This window comes from Phyllobates terribilis, unplaced genomic scaffold (assembly GCF_046119375.1).
Source record: "Phyllobates terribilis strain yellow unplaced genomic scaffold, ASM4611937v1 Scaffold_186__1_contigs__length_3700242, whole genome shotgun sequence".
Lineage (NCBI taxonomy): Eukaryota > Metazoa > Chordata > Amphibia > Anura > Dendrobatidae > Phyllobates > Phyllobates terribilis.
In genome coordinates, this window is record NW_027362946.1 from 624,797 (window position 1) to 642,827 (window position 18,031).

Below are 18,031 nucleotides of genomic sequence, written 5' to 3' on the forward strand. Positions count from 1 at the left end.
AAAGAAATATAGTTCAGTTTCCCAGTAGCTGAACTTTTAGTAAAGCTGCCAGGAAACGTTGTAACACTATTTACCTGCAGATTATTCCTTTATCTGACGTTTTCAGCTATACCATTTTTGGTATATGGCTTTTTGATAATTTTTTATTCTACTTTCTGTCAGTATGATGGAAAAGCTACATTTTTCACATGTCAGTATCTCCAGTGCTGGAGACATTGATACACGTAGACCCATTCAAATGAATTGGTCTGTGCACATCTCAGTGTGTTTCCACAGACCGTGTGTCCATGTGCTCCACATACTGATATGGTAGTTTTTTTGCAGATGCACGGTCCGCAAAATGTACCACACGGATGACATCCGTGTGACACGTACCGATGCCTGGGAATCAGCGCTACAGTTAGCGCTGTTCCCAAATGCTGGGTGCTGAATGCTGCCCTCATCATGGTTCCCTGCTGGCGCTGCGATCAGCACTAGCAGGGACAATGATGACGGTAGTAGTGTCTGATCTCGCAGTGTCCACCTATAAAAATAATAAAATCCATATACTCACCTCTCCTAGGTGTCCCCCGCTGTAATCCTCTGACCGATGCTGCCAAGGAGCAGGAGAGAATGAGCTGCGCTCAGTGAGTGACAGGACACGGTTTCTGAGCTCAGCTCTGGAGCCACACATTCTCCCCGGCTCCTCGGTATCAGAGGATTACAGCGGGGGACACCTAGAAGAGGTGAGTATATGGATTTTATTGTTTTATTCTTTGTTTTACACAGGGACACAGCGGGAGCAGACACTACTACTACCCTCATCCTTGTCCCTGCTGGTGCTGATTGCAGCGCAGGCAAGGAATCATGATGAGTGCAGCATTCAGCACCCGGCGCTTGGGAACAGCGTTAGCTGTACGCTGATTCCCTGGTGCCGGTATGTGTGATCCTGATGCAGCACATGGGCCGCACACGGATGCAACATGTAAAACGGATATCTTCGGTAACGGAAATATATGCGAAACCGGCCTAAAAAACAGGTTTTGTGGCGTTTTTTGGTGGAGATTATAGGAATCTACAGTACGTTTAATAAAGTCAGTTTTATTCACCAAAAAACCTGCAAAATCAGTGTTTTCCCACTTTCTTATTGCTATGGGTGAAAAACGCTGCAAAAACGCTTTTGTTCAATGTCCCCATTGGGGCATACGTTCGAACCCTACAAGAAAACGGGATACGGATATTTGTGCCTACAGGGCCATAGACTGTAATGATGCCGGAAGAGCAAACGTGTGCTCTGCATAATTTTCTGGAGTGCACGCCTACAGGAGGCGGACACTCAGACATAATAGACTGCATCTGAATGTCTGCTTCCAGTATGTGTACACTTCCGAAAATGATGCCAGCAGAACGCACGTTCGCTGTGTCGGCACCATTACAGTATATGGCCCCATAGGCACATATGTCTGAATCCCGTTTTGTGGGGGGGTCCGGACGTATGCCCCGATGGGGACATTGAGCGTAATGTGAAGGCACAGTAAGCCAGGGATATGGTACAGATTTATACCACAAATGTGTACTTTTTTTTTTCACTTTCAAGATTAGTAGCAGAATACTTTTATTTCATATTTTATTTAGATTTTTTTATGTAGCTTTTAACTTTTACTTTACAGTCACTGATCTAATATCCTGCAATACTTCTGCACTGCAGAATATTAGGACTGTCAGTCTTATATTGACAGTTCACATGTAGGACCCTGCATATTCCAGGCCCCAAAGATGGCTAACCCAAAGGCCATTACTTGGCCTCAGGTTACCATAGGCTTAAGAGTAAGCCCCTGCCCTGAAATAGCCATCTAGATGCCGCTGTCACAATTGATGGCGGTATCTAAAGGGTTAAACGGCTGCGATCGGTGTTAATCCCAATCGTGGCCATTAAAGTAGGTTGTCAGCTGTGATGTACAGCTTACCTCAGCGGATGATAGGGTCGGCTCTGCATGTGAGCCGGCGCTATCATCTTGCTGTACATGTACAGCCACAGCATATGTCACCTACAAAATCCAGCAATGGGGGGGAAAGTCACGCCTCCGCTCTCTGTGCACTGGCGTGATGTCATCACCCAGCGCCAGAGGGATGTCATCACGCAGCGCCAGAGGGATGTCATAATATAGTTTGGAAGAAAAAAGACTCAGGATATACAACCGTGCACACCCAATATTAGAAAAATGAAAAAATCTTTATTACATGATTACACACTGACAACACAAGAAAAAATAAAAACATTTAAAAACAGACAAGGCATAACAATATTCATGGGGGAAGAACAATAATAGTGTTCCAAAGCAATAAATCCCCCCTTAGGCCACAGGTATAATATATATAATTTTAATATCTCATAATACAATAATGGTTTTTAACCAAGCTATGTCGCCCTAGTGGAGGGTAGCACAGCACCACTAGACCAAACATAGGTAATGGACCAGGCACTCCCAAATAATCAGACTATACATCATAATAGATCAAGGAATGAGGGAATGAGTGGGAGTAATAACCTGCTAGCACTAGGGGCCCGTATAGTATCAGCATTTACCAAAAAGTGTCATCCCACGTAAGGTACGACATCGGATCATGAGTTAAATCATGTATGGCAAAACGGGCACTCCTGAGTAGTCAAGGGATAAATCAAAAATAATAAATTGACATAGTTACCTGGTGGCACCGAAGACCCTACGCGTTACGCTGCTGGACCGCAGCTTCGTCAGGGGTATGTTGTTAGTGAACACATGTGTACATTAAATAATCTATCCAATTTAGTGTGATTCCCTTCAGGTGAGTATAGATGCCCTCAGAAAGTCTCTCCAGCATCGTGGCAAATCGGACGGTAACTTCCTGTTTTCACAGCGTGCCGCCCACGTGCTGTGATGTAACGCAACCGGAACTGGATAAGACGTCATATCCGGTCGGCGAACCGCCGCCCCTTCCTATCTCTCATGCGTTCCACCCAGACGCTATGGTGGAACGCAACCGGAACTAGGTAAAAGATCATATCCGGTTTTGGAAACCGCCCCCTCAGAGATCAAGAGGGATGTAGTCCCTTGGGATGGTCACAATAGGAAAGAAGCTGGCATTCCCGGGGAAGATAGAACGCAAAAATATATGTATACCCCCGGAAGTAGCGCGTCCGCTACAAAAAATTACCGGTACAAAGAAAAGAGGGCTGGCCCTGATCAAGGAAAGTGCCTGGCCAGGCCAAAGAGCAAGATGAAAAGTGTGATTGGAGTCAGAAAGTCACCAAATGTGCATAAAAGTGTGACCAATAATAACAATACAAACATAAACATAAAAGACTTACCAGACAAACCAACCACAAACAAACATAGAACAAACAACAATCATGTACAAATTGTGGGCCATTACAAAGGTGGCTAATGAAGCCAAACAGCAACATATATGGATATACGTACAATTATAAATAAGGACCTGGCATTTAAGATGATAAGAATGCTGGGGATTAACTTGTTATGGGATGGAGGAAATGCACAAGCCAGCCACACGAGAAGAGATGGAAGGATAAAAAGGATAAAGAGGAAAAAGGTTGAACCAGAGAGCCCTCAATCTAAAGCGGGATTCCAATAGCAAGGATACCATGGGAGTTTAAGCCAAGTAACCAGTAAATGAAAAGTCCTCATTTATACCCCTAGGGGCCACTGTATCAAGAACAAAGATCCACCTAGATTCAGATCTCAATAGATCCTTGGTGTGATCTGAATTACGTGAATTGGGCCTCATCTTCTGGAGGCCCATGACTCGCAATTTATTGGGGCTACCAGAGTGGCATTGGAAGAAGTGCAGAGCCACCGAAGAGATGGCTTTGCCCTTCTTCAAATCCTGTTCAGCAAGATGGATGTTGGAAACATGTTGCTGTACCCGTCTACGGAGTTCCTGCGACGTTTGACCAATATAAACCTTCGGACAGGGACAGGTCAATGCATATACAACATTAGTGGACCTACAATTGATAAAGTCCCTCAAAGGGTATTGATGGTTGTCAATCGGATTAGTGAAAGTTTTACCAGAAGAGAGAAATGGACAAGCAGAACAATCGCCACAAGGGAATGAGCCCTTAAATTTACTGCCGCCCGAGGTACTACAACTGGGGCGTGTATAGTGACTATGCATAAGTTTATCCCTTAAATTTGGGGCGCATCTAGCCGTCAACAACGGTCTCTCTGGTAAAATGCTAGAAAGACGACTATCCGTCTTAAGTATATTCCAATGTTTCCGAAATAGACTACCCACTTCATTCCATTGATTGTTAAACCTGGTGATAAATCTAATCTGTGTATCCTCCATATTGACACGTGATTGTAGCAACATCTCCCGTGGTTTGACCAAAACCTTCTGGTGAGCCTTGGAAATTACCGCTTTAGGATATCCGCGCTCCCGAAAACGTGAGGTTAAATTGCTGGCCTCGGTTTTGTAATCCTCCTGTGTTGTACAGTTCCTTTTGGCCCTTGAGAATTGTCCCACCGGTATGCTGTCTCTCAAGTTTCTAGGATGAAAACTTTGGTAGTGTAAGAGACTGTTTGTGGCAGTCGATTTCCTATGTAATTTGGATACAAGTGAGCCACCCACTTTCCTGATGTCCAGATCCAGGAAGTTAACTGCAGAGGAAGATATACAATGGGTAAGATGAATGTTAAAATCATTAACGTTCAGCCTATCAATGAAGGTAAGTGCCTCGGCTTCCGTGCCCGTCCAGATAATCAAGATATCATCTATGAAGCGTAGCCACTTGAAGACCCCCCGATTGTATGCCTGTGAGGGGTACACGTGTGTGTCCTCCCACCAACCCAGAAAAAGGTTGGCAAAGGAGGGCGCACACCGTGCCCCCATGGCGGTCCCAGAGATTTGTCGATAGAAGATATGATCAAACACAAAATAATTGTGGGTAAGAATGAAGTTCAAGAGGTCCACAATGAAAGAGTCATGTAAACGATTACCTCCACTTGTAGCATTCAGAAAATAGAGGACTGCTGCTATGCCATCTTTGTGGGCTATATTTGAATATAGCGATTCAACATCAACAGTGATGAATAAGAACTGGTCAGGTAAGCAAAGAGAGTTGAGAGTCCGTATCAGATGAGATGAATCTCTGAGATAAGAGGGTAAACTGGTAACGAGGGGCTGCAAGAAAAAATCTATGTAAATACATGCCTTTTCACAAATGCTTCCTATGCCTGACACAATAGGTCGACCCGGTGGACATTCCAGATTTTTGTGGACTTTGGGCAAGACATAGAAAGTGGGTATGGTAGGTTTCCTCACTATCATAAATTCCCTCTCTTGTTTATTAATGGTTCCCATAGAGAAAGCCTTCAAAAGTAGTCGTTCAAGCTTAGCCGAGAAGACCTGTGTGGGGTCCGAGGGAAGTCTCAAATAAAATCTGGTGTTATTGAGCTGTCTATGTACTTCAGCAGTGTACATGCCACGAGGCCATAAAACAATATTTCCCCCTTTGTCTGCTTCCTTTATCAGGAATTCCTGGTTTTTCTACAGGCAAAGGAGGGCACGCCTCTCCATCATGGTTAAATTTTGATGAGATATGTTATTGACAGGTAATCTCCTGATCTCATCTTTCATAACCTCAAAAAATGTAGAAACTGCTGGAACCAAAGACAGGGATGGTAGAATATTAGAAGGTAATCGATGCGGAAACTTTTTCCTACCTTGGTATGACTGGTTGTCCTCTAGGAGTTCAAGTAAGTCACGGAAGACCTGTTTATCAGTAGGGGAAGAGAGGTCTGAGAATGAATCAGATTTAGTGTAGATGACTTTGAGAATAATTCTTCTACAAAAAAGATACAAGTCTTTTAGCAAGATAAATTTATCGACCGGTACCATGGGAGAGAAAGAGAGACCCTTCTGTAATACAGACCTTTCAACATCATTTAATGTATAAGTAGAAAGGTTGATGATCTGAAGTTGGTCAGAGTTCTGACTTAAAATCTGTTCCTCTTCTTGTATGTCCTGGTGGCCATGGTCCTCACAGAATTTGATCCTGTTTTTTTGCTGCCGTTGCTTACGTTTCCCCCGTCTCGTCCGCCGTCGGTATCGCTCGTTTCTGAGCTTAAAAAATGATCACTATGGCCTATACTTGACAGAGATCCTCCTTCCGTATATTTTACAGATGAAGGTTTACGCAAGTTACCCCTATGTTTCCATTTATAGGCTTGGTTCCTGTCATAATCAGCTTTATCCCTGTTTAACTTTGCTCTTTTCCTCTCCATGGTATCTTTATCAAGACGATCAATGGTGTCCCTCAACTCAGTTTGGAAGGGCACTATAAATTTATTATAATCATATTTGGACATCTGTGTTTCCAATGATTTAATACGAATTTTCAATGTCTGAAAACGATCCCTGTCATGTTGGATTAGCATATTGACTAGCACATTAGAACACTGTGATAGACCTGATTCCCATGTGGCCTTAAATTCTGGGGTAGGTTCCCAGGCTGGAAATATCTGGACTCTCAATCCACGTGGATAGATAGAGAGTCTCTGATATTCCTCAAGTCTAGATATGTTCCACCAGACTCGTATGACTGACTTGTGCAGATCCGTCAAATCCCGTGCGAGACAATTAAATATCAGAGACTCTATCTATCCACGTGGATTGAGAGTCCAGATATTTCCAGCCTGGGAACCTACCCCAGAATTTAAGGCCACATGGGAATCAGGTCTATCACAGTGTTCTAATGTCCTAGTCAATATGCTAATCCAACATGACAGGGATCTTTTTCAGACATTGAAAATTCGTATTAAATTATTGGAAACACAGATGTCCAAATATGATTATAATAAATTTATAGTGCCCTTCCAAACTGAGTTGAGGGACACCATTGATCGTCTTGATAAAGATACCATGGAGAGGAAAAGAGCCAAGTTAAACAGGGATAAAGCTGATTATGACAGGAACCAAGCCTATAAATGGAAACATAGGGGTAACTTGCATAAACCTTCATCTGTAAAATATACGGAAGGAGGATCTCTGTCAAGTATAGGCCATAGTGATCATTTTTTAAACTCAGAAACGAGCGATACCGACGGCGGACGAGACGGGGGAAACGTAAGCAACGGCAGCAAAAAAACAGGATCAAATTCTGTGAGGACCATGGCCACCAGGACATACAAGAAGAGGAACAGATTTTAAGTCAGAACTCTGACCAACTTCAGATCATCAACCTTTCTACTTATACATTAAATGATGTTGAAAGGTCTGTATTACAGAAGGGTCTCTCTTTCTCTCCCATGGTACCGGTCGATAAATTTATCTTGCTAAAAGACTTGTATCTTTTTTGTAGAAGAATTATTCTCAAAGTCATCTACACTAAATCTGATTCATTCTCAGACCTCTCTTCCCCTACTGATAAACAGGTCTTCCGTGACTTACTTGAACTCCTAGAGGACAACCAGTCATACCAAGGTAGGAAAAAGTTTCCGCATCGATTACCTTCTAATATTCTACCATCCCTGTCTTTGGTTCCAGCAGTTTCTACATTTTTTGAGGTTATGAAAGATGAGATCAGGAGATTACCTGTCAATAACATATCTCATCAAAATTTAACCATGATGGAGAGGCGTGCCCTCCTTTGCCTGCAGAAAAACCAGGAATTCCTGATAAAGGAAGCAGACAAAGGGGGAAATATTGTTTTATGGCCTCGTGGCATGTACACTGCTGAAGTACATAGACAGCTCAATAACACCAGATTTTATTTGAGACTTACCTCGGACCCCACACAGGTCTTCTCGGCTAAGCTTGAACGACTACTTTTGAAGGCTTTCTCTATGGGAACCATTAATAAACAAGAGAGGGAATTTATGATAGTGAGGAAACCTACCATACCCACTTTCTATGTCTTGCCCAAAGTCCACAAAAATCTGGAATGTCCACCGGGTCGACCTATTGTGTCAGGCATAGGAAGCATTTGTGAAAAGGCATGTATTTACATAGATTTTTTCTTGCAGCCCCTCGTTACCAGTTTACCCTCTTATCTCAGAGATTCATCTCATCTGATACGGACTCTCAACTCTCTTTGCTTACCTGACCAGTTCTTATTCATCACTGTTGATGTTGAATCGCTATATTCAAATATAGCCCACAAAGATGGCATAGCAGCAGTCCTCTATTTTCTGAATGCTACAAGTGGAGGTAATCGTTTACATGACTCTTTCATTGTGGACCTCTTGAACTTCATTCTTACCCACAATTATTTTGTGTTTGATCATATCTTCTATCGACAAATCTCTGGGACCGCCATGGGGGCACGGTGTGCGCCCTCCTTTGCCAACCTTTTTCTGGGTTGGTGGGAGGACACACACGTGTACCCCTCACAGGCATACAATCGGGGGGTCTTCAAGTGGCTACGCTTCATAGATGATATCTTGATTATCTGGACGGGCACGGAAGCCGAGGCACTTACCTTCATTGATAGGCTGAACGTTAATGATTTTAACATTCATCTTACCCATTGTATATCTTCCTCTGCAGTTAACTTCCTGGATCTGGACATCAGGAAAGTGGGTGGCTCACTTGTATCCAAATTACATAGGAAATCGACTGCCACAAACAGTCTCTTACACTACCAAAGTTTTCATCCTAGAAACTTGAGAGACAGCATACCGGTGGGACAATTTTCAAGGGCCAAAAGGAACTGTACAACACAGGAGGATTACAAAACCGAGGCCAGCAATTTAACCTCACGTTTTCGGGAGCGCGGATATCCTAAAGCGGTAATTTCCAAGGCTCACCAGAAGGTTTTGGTCAAACCACGGGAGATGTTGCTACAATCACGTGTCAATATGGAGGATACACAGATTAGATTTATCACCAGGTTTAACAATCAATGGAATGAAGTGGGTAGTCTATTTCGGAAACATTGGAATATACTTAAGACGGATAGTCGTCTTTCTAGCATTTTACCAGAGAGACCGTTGTTGACGGCTAGACGCGCCCCAAATTTAAGGGATAAACTTATGCATAGTCACTATACACGCCCCAGTTGTAGTACCTCGGGCGGCAGTAAATTTAAGGGCTCATTCCCTTGTGGCGATTGTTCTGCTTGTCCATTTCTCTCTTCTGGTAAAACTTTCACTAATCCGATTGACAACCATCAATACCCTTTGAGGGACTTTATCAATTGTAGGTCCACTAATGTTGTATATGCATTGACCTGTCCCTGTCCGAAGGTTTATATTGGTCAAACGTCGCAGGAACTCCGTAGACAGGTACAGCAACATGTTTCCAACATCCATCTTGCTGAACAGGATTTGAAGAAGGGCAAAGCCATCTCTTCGGTGGCTCTGCACTTCTTCCAATGCCACTCTGGTAGCCCCAATAAATTGCGAGTCATGGGCCTCCAGAAGATGAGGCCCAATTCACGTAATTCAGATCACACCAAGGATCTATTGAGATCTGAATCTAGGTGGATCTTTGTTCTTGATACAGTGGCCCCTAGGGGTATAAATGAGGACTTTTCATTTACTGGTTACTTGGCTTAAACTCCCATGGTATCCTTGCTATTGGAATCCCGCTTTAGATTGAGGGCTCTCTGGTTCAACCTTTTTCCTCTTTATCCTTTTTATCCTTCCATCTCTTCTCGTGTGGCTGGCTTGTGCATTTCCTCCATCCCATAACAAGTTAATCCCCAGCATTCTTATCATCTTAAATGCCAGGTCCTTATTTATAATTGTACGTATATCCATATATGTTGCTGTTTGGCTTCATTAGCCACCTTTGTAATGGCCCACAATTTGTACATGATTGTTGTTTGTTCTATGTTTGTTTGTGGTTGGTTTGTCTGGTAAGTCTTTTATGTTTATGTTTGTATTGTTATTATTGGTCACACTTTTATGCACATTTGGTGACTTTCTGACTCCAATCACACTTTTCATCTTGCTCTTTGGCCTGGCCAGGCACTTTCCTTGATCAGGGCCAGCCCTCTTTTCTTTGTACCGGTAATTTTTTGTAGCGGACGCGCTACTTCCGGGGGTATACATATATTTTTTGCGTTCTATCTTCCCCGGGAATGCCAGCTTCTTTCCTATTGTGACCATCCCAAGGGACTACATCCCTCTTGATCTCTGAGGGGGCGGTTTCCAAAACCGGATATGATCTTTTACCTAGTTCTGGTTGCGTTCCACCATAGCGTCTGGGTGGAACGCATGAGAGATAGGAAGGGGCGGCGGTTCGCCGACCGGATATGACGTCTTATCCAGTTCCGGTTGCGTTACATCACAGCACGTGGGCGGCACGCTGTGGAAACAGGAAGTTACCGTCCGATTTGCCACGATGCTGGAGAGACTTTCTGAGGGCATCTATACTCACCTGAAGGGAATCACACTAAATTGGATAGATTATTTAATGTACACATGTGTTCACTGACAACATACCCCTGACGAAGCTGCGGTCCAGCAGCGTAACGCGTAGGGTCTTCGGTGCCAACAGGTAACTATGTCAATTTATTATTTTTGATTTATCCCTTGACTACTCAGGAGTGCCCGTTTTGCCATACATGATTTTATTCATGATCCAATGTCGTACCTTACGTGGGATGACACTTTTTGGTAAATGCTGATACTATACGGGCCCCTAGTGCTAGCAGGTTATCACTCCCACTCATTCCTTCATTCCTTAATCTATTATGATGTATAGTCTGATTATTTGGGAATGCCTGGTCCATTACCTATGTTTGGTCTAGTGGTGCTGTGCTACCCTTCACTAGGGTGACATAGCTTGGTTAAAAAACATTATTGTATTATGAGATATTAAAATTGATGTATATTATACCTGTGGCCTAAGGGGGGATTTATTGCTTTGGAACACTATTATTGTTCTTCCCCCATGAATATTGTTATGCCTTGTCTGTTTTTAAATGTTTTTATTTTTTCTTGTGTTGTCAGTGTGTAATCATGTAATAAAGATTTTTTCATTTTTCTAATATTGGGTGTGCACGGTTGTATATCCTGAGTCTTTTTTCTTCCAAACTATATTATACTATTATATCAGGTTACTGTAGCACCCCGTTTTGCTCACTATTCTATAGCAGTGCCCACCTCCTTGCAGAGGGATGTCATAACGCAGCGCCAGAGGGATGTCATAACGCAGGGCCATAGCCACTACAGAGCGGCGCACTCATCCTCTCTGCTAGGGTGAGACTTGTGGTGCACCGCGGGCCGCAGATGCCTGCCTCAGGGGCCACATGTGGCCCACGGGCCGCATGTTTGAGACCATTGCTTTAGATGGTAAGAAATCTACATATATGGTCATTTTGGAGATAGAAAGTCTGATGTGGAAGCTCCCTTAACATTAGTATTAATTGTAATAATTTACATGATCTTTAATAAGATATTTTATTGTAATATCTATTTACTACAATATTATCCATGATCTGTGACATGGTTTTATTAACCAATTAAAATAAATTAATTATTTTAGATAAAACCCTCGACCTTTCAAATTTTAATATTTAGTTCTTATATAGATATATTTCCTATGATTAAGACATTTAACTATGGTACAATGATAATCTTTTAATATCCTATGTACAGGGTGGGCCATTTATATGGATACACCTAAATAAAATGGGAATGGTTGGTGATATCAACTTCCTGTTTGTGGCACATTAGTATATAGGAGGGGAAAAACTTTTCCAGATGGATGGTGACCATGGCGGCCATTTTGAAGTCGGCCATTTTGGATCCAACTTTATTTTTTTCAATGGGAAGAGGGTCATGTGACACAATAAACTTATTGAGAATTTCATAAGAAAAACAATGGTGTGCTTGGTTTTAACGTAACTTTATTCTTTCATGAGTTATTACAAGTTTCTCTTTGTTTACAGCCATTGACATGTCACAGAGGTTAACACGTGAGGAGCGGATAGAAATTGTGTTGATGTTTGGTGAATGCAGTACCCGGGTCATTGCAGCAGATTTCAATGCAAGACACCCTATGAGACCACCCATCTCCCATGCTACATTTAGCAAATTCTTGCCAAATTTCATGAAACAGGTTCAGTGTTGGATTTGCCAAAATGTGGATGCAAGAAAACTGTCACTAATGAAGAAACATCAGTGGCTGTCCTACCTTCATTCAGCAAGAGCCCACAGCGTAGCACTCATCGCATGTCACCTGAGAGTGGCATCAGTCAAACATCCCTTCGATGGATATTAGCTACTCACAAATGACACCCTTACAAAATCCAGCTGCTGCAGCATCTCAACGAGGATGACCCAGATCGGCGCACTGAATTTGCAGAATGGGCAAAACAAAAATTGGAACAGGATCCTCAGTTTACACAGAACATTATGTTCAATGATGAGGCAAACTTTTTTGTGAATGGTGAACAAAACCACACACAAAACCACACACTGACACTAGCGCACAGTTCATAGATCCCTCCAAGACTGTTGGAACACAAAAATTGATGGTATTGTGTGGTATATGGGGTACAAAGATAGTGGGGCCATTCTTCATCAATGGAAACCTCAATGCCACTGGATATCTGAAATTGCTACATGTTGATGTGTTGCCCTCTTTATGCACTGAAGATGGCACGTTCCCTGAGTTTTTCCAACAAGATGGTGCACCACCACATTATGGGTGTCAGGTCTGAGCATTCCTACATGAACATTTTCCTGGAAAGTGGATTGGTAGTCGTGGGTCAGTTGAATTGCCACCAAGGTCTCCCGATCTGACCCCCTTACACTTTTATCTTTGAGGTCATCTGAAAGCAATTGTCTTTGCTGTGAAGATACAAGATGTACAGCATTTGAAACAACAGATACTGGAAGCCTGTGCTAGCATTTCTTCTGTGGTGTTGCTATCAGTGTGTCAAGAGTGGGAGAAGAGGGTTGCATTGACAATCCAACACAATGGGCAACACTTTGAACACATTTTATAAGTGGTCATAAACTTGTAAATAACTCCTGAAAGAATAAAGTTATGTTAAAACCAAGCACACCATTGTTTTTCTTATAAAATGCTCAATAAGTTTGATGTGTCACATGACCCTATTCCCATTGAAAAAAATAAAGTTTGGATCAAAATGGCTGACTTCAAAATGGCCGCCATGGTCACCACTCATCTGGAAAAGTTTTCCCCCTCCCATATACTAATGTGCCACAAACAGGAAGTTAATATCACCAACCATTCCCATTTTATTTAGGTGTATCATATAAATGGCCCACCCTGTATATTTTTTAGATGTCACAATTTTATCAAACTCCCGGAACATCGAGCATTTAGATCTCCATGAAGTGATTGTCTTTTTTTCTCAGAGTATAAAACTCCCCTCATTGTAATTCCAGTCACTACCGTTTTACGTTCCAAGAGAATCCATGTAGCAAGCACGGGATTCCTCTGATGTTCCCCGTCCTCTATTACCTACAGTCCCTGATAACGAAGGCTTGTAGTAAAAAGAAAGATCTCCCTGACCGGATCCCCCCGTGACGTCACCACTGCCCTAGGTGACCCCTCAGCAGATGAAATCCTTCCAAGTTAAGCACATGGCCATATATTTACTCCAGCGGCCGTATTCACGGACAGAGGTAAACCACGCTCTCTCCCCATATTTCACCATCACATTGTATGAGAAACTAATTAATTAAAAAAGGAAGCGTGGAAATTATTTATAATGATATTTATTTTTCCTCTAATAAAATTATACAGGAATTGATAAAACACACTGATATCAGTATAATGACACAAAATAATATTCTGAGATATGAAACACGACAAATGGCCTGTAACCAATATAATAAACTAAAATAATATTTAGAGGAATTCGGATAAGAGCATTTTAGCTCATCAAAAAGACATTAAATAAAATAAATCAAGAATTTATTGACATACAATGAGCTACAAGTTTTTTTACACACTTTTCTCCGACCCTTGGATTTGCTTTTCTTTTTAATCTTCTGTTAATTCCTAAATACACATAGCGGCTTAACGAGTAAAGAACACAGGACACAGTGGTTTTCCCTATAGAGACATAGGTTCTAGCCCAACTCCTGCTATTAGAATAAGTAAATACATACATTTATTTTAGTGAACATTTGAACTTATATATATATATATATATATATACAATTTTTAAATAATGCTGAATAGGTTTATAGTATATGAATCGTGATACATTTTTAGGAGGAATTTCTTTGTATAATTGAAATACACACAATTTTGTTATTTTCCGATGTAATCGTTTGCCAATCCAGTGAACTTTGACACAACTCAGACAGTCATGTGTTGATTTGGTGTCTTAATTCAAACCTCAAGCCTTCACATTGTCTTGCAGGATTTTGTCTGTATGTGGTTGTCTCCTGAAGAAGAAGTGCTTGTCACTTTGAAACTCCTCGAATAAAAACAGAAATTTAATAAACCTTTCTGAATTGACGTCTTGAATAAACCAGCAGCCTGGGAAGTATCCACAAATATCTCCAGATCCTGATATTCAATGATCTACCCTGCCAAGTTAAGGGTGGTAGCCCGAGGTACTGTGCACTTTATTCAAGATTCATAAACCCTTCACTGGCTGGATATGAATGAGAGGATCAAATATGAAATACACCGGGATCACATTCGGGATGTTACAAGTTGTAGATCCTGTGGTACAAACACTAATTCTTCAAAACCACAGTGATCCGTGAGTATATGGGAAGAAGTGTGTCCCTGCTTGTTGGACAGTTCTTTACAAATGTTGTTTTTTCTTCAGGTTCTATTATGATTTTATCACAGTCCTTATGTATAATTGGGGTTGAATTATCTCCCAAGGAGACGTAAATTCTAGGGGGGATTTTCCCATATGTTCAACAGTGACTGAGCCGCCATTTTTTATACTTTAAAAATGGAAATACTTCGCCCAGTCTCTCACCCGGAGAAAGGTGTTTTATATCTGACTATTATGGTTGGGATTTTATGGGTGGAGGTCTTTTTTATTTTTTGGGGTATGTTTTATTTTGTTGACAATCTTGTAATTAGCGCTTAACTATCTATGTAAAACAGAAATGCTCTGCTGATAGGATATTGGAAACGACATATCTACTACATTAAATATGGCAGGGTCAGTGCAAATAGCTGGAATGTAAGGGGTCTTTCTTCTAGTGTTAAAAGACAGGTGATCTTTCAGTATCTTTAAATGGAAAAAACACATCTTACCTCTGAGAAACTTCATCTACTAAACAAGAAGAGATTACAGCCGACTATCACTCCACGCGCTCTCCATACTCTCGGGGAGTCAGTATATTAGTACACCCTAGTGCACAATGTGAGCGTCTTACAGTGAGATACAGAGGGTCACTAGATATGTTTGTTCTGTAAATTAATTACTAAATCTCTATTAATATAATCTATCTACATACCACCACCATATTCCAGGAGAATTATACATAAAATTCTCACTATTATTTCCGGCTTCTCACAAATCCCCTATATTATAATAGAGGACTTTAATAATATACCGGACTCTCACTGGGATAGAGGGATAAGAGGGTAGAAGGCAATTGTATGGCTTCCTGTATGAATGCCCACATTCATGCAGGAAGCCATAATAATGGTGTTACGTAAACAAGGCAAGGACCCTAGCTTGCCGGCATCCTATAGACCCATCCCTCTTTTAACAGTAAAGTCAAACTTCTTCCCAAGCTGCCATCCAGGGCTGGCGTCAGCCCTGAGCCAGCGGGGCGGGCCCACTCACCGTCGGGGACATTGGCGCTCTATGGGGCCAGTGAGTTGGGAGAGCCCAGTGCCAGTGCCGCACTTGCTCAGGCTGCCAGCACTTGGAATACTTACCTCTCCCTGTTCCCCACAGCTCCAGCTTCTTCCGCGTCTGCTGACTTGTGACTTCTCAAGTCAGAGGGAGCGATGACATCAGCGCACCCTGTGCTATGAGCATCACAGAGAGTAGGAAGATGGCGACGCTGAGGAGTCCAGAGCTGCAGCCAGCAAGGAACGAGGAGAGGGAAGTATTTGATTTTTTTTCATGTACACAGCATTATATGGGGGCCATCTTCCATGGAACATTATATGGGGCCCATCATGTATGGAGCATTATAGAGGGCCCATCATGTATGGAGCATTATATTGTGCCCATCTTCTATGGAGCATGATATGGGGCCCATCATGTAGGGAGTATTATATGGGGCCTATTCTGTATGGAGCATTATATGGGGCCAATTTTTCTGTATGGAGCATTATATGTGGCCCATTATTCTGTATTTAGTATTATATGGGGCCAATTTTTCTGTATGGAGCATTATATGTGGCCCATTATTCTGTAATTAGTATTATATGGGGTTCATTATTCTGTATGGAGCATTATATGGGGTCCATTATTCTGTATGGAGCATTATATGACGCCCATTATTCTGTATGGAGCAATACATGGGGTCCATTATTCTCTATGGAGCATTATATGGGGTCCATTATTCTCTATGGAGCAATATATAGGGTCCATTATTCTGTATGGAGCATTATATGGGGTCCATTATTCTGTTTGGAGCATTATATGTGGCCCATTATTCTGTATGGAGCATTATATGGGGTCCATTATTCTGTAAGGAGCAATATTTGGGGTCCATTAGTCTGTATGGAGCATTATATGAGGCCCATTATTCTGTATGGAGCATTATATGGGGCTCATTATTCTGTATGGAGCATTATATGATGCCCCATTATTCTGTATGGCGCAATATATGGGGTCCATTATTCTGTATGGAGCAATATATGGGGTCCATTATTCTGTATGGAGCAATATATGGGGTCCATTATTCTTCATGGAGCAATATATGGGGTCCATTATTCTGTATAGAGCATTATAAGGGGTCCTTTATTCTGTATGGAGCATTATATGAGGCCCATTATTCTGTATGGAGCATTATGTGGGTCCATTATTCTGTATAGAGCAATATATGGGGTCCATTATTCTGTATGGAGTATTATAGGAGGTCTATTATTCTGTATGGAGCATTATATGACGCCCATTATTCTGTATGGAGCAATATTTGGGGTCCATTATACTGTATGGAGGACTATATTGTCCGGTCTAAAATGAAAACGTTTGACTCCCCCCAGGGCACACACTGTGCGACAAATAGTACAATCTTTGGCATTGTACTATTTATATTTCTTATCTGTGCATCATGAATTGTGGTAAGTATTAAAGGGGCCCACTCTTTCGTCCCGGGGCCCACGAAAACCTGGAGCCGACCCTGGTGCTAGAAAACAGACTCTGAAAAGTGATCTCAATAATACATCTGGGTCAGTCTGGGTTTATGCCCAATATGTCCACCACGATCAATCTCGGAAAGCTTTATATTAATATGCAAGCAAGGGCTGATAATATTGGTCAAAGGGTGATCCTGTCTTTGGACGCCACTAAGGCCTTTGACAGTGTAGAATGGCAATACTTGTGGGCTACGTTGAGGCAGATTGGCTTTGGTGACAAATTTATATAATGGGTGCAATTGCTTTATTCAGACCCAAAGACTAAAATAAGAGCGAATGGCTCTATCACTAATCGATTTTTATTGCACAGAGGTACAAGACAAGCATGCCCCCTGTCTTCCTTACTGTTTGCAATAGCAATTGAAGTTCTTGCTGCAGTAATTAGATAAATTTATTTAAATATGGGACCCATTGTATGCCGTTTACTCTTATACCTAGGGTATGCTCGGGGGTCTCTGGACAGCACAATGGTATAAGGAATAAGTCTCTAGCGGACTTATTTCTTCCAAAGATGCTAAGGACTAGTGGGCACTCATTACAGGTGGCAGAATGATCATTCCGGCAAACAGGAAAGGGCTTTTTACAGTTAGAGCAGTCAGACTGTGGAACGCTTTACTATAAGAGGTAGTAATGGCAGACACTATAACAACTTTTAAAAAAGAGCTGGATGATTTCCTCAGTAAACATAACATTGTGGATTATAGATAATTTAGTGACAACAAATGTATAATTGGTGGAGAAAGCTTGAACTTGATGGACTTAGGTCTTT

The 18,031-nt window shown here is 41.8% G+C and overlaps 2 protein-coding genes across 2 annotated transcripts in view; one reads left to right on the plus strand and one right to left on the minus strand.

Moving 5' to 3' along the window:
• LOC141212798 (uncharacterized) overlaps positions 1-18,031 on the minus strand; it is a 158,302-nt gene that overhangs the window by 88,984 nt on the left and 51,287 nt on the right. The gene's annotated exons all lie outside the window — the stretch shown is intronic.
• LOC141212771 (uncharacterized) overlaps positions 14,340-18,031 on the plus strand; it is a 33,835-nt gene continuing 30,143 nt past the window's right edge. The window contains exon 1 of the mRNA XM_073665078.1: positions 14,340-14,683. The gene's annotated coding sequence lies outside the window, so the exon portion shown is untranslated. The remainder of the gene's footprint in view (positions 14,684-18,031) is intronic.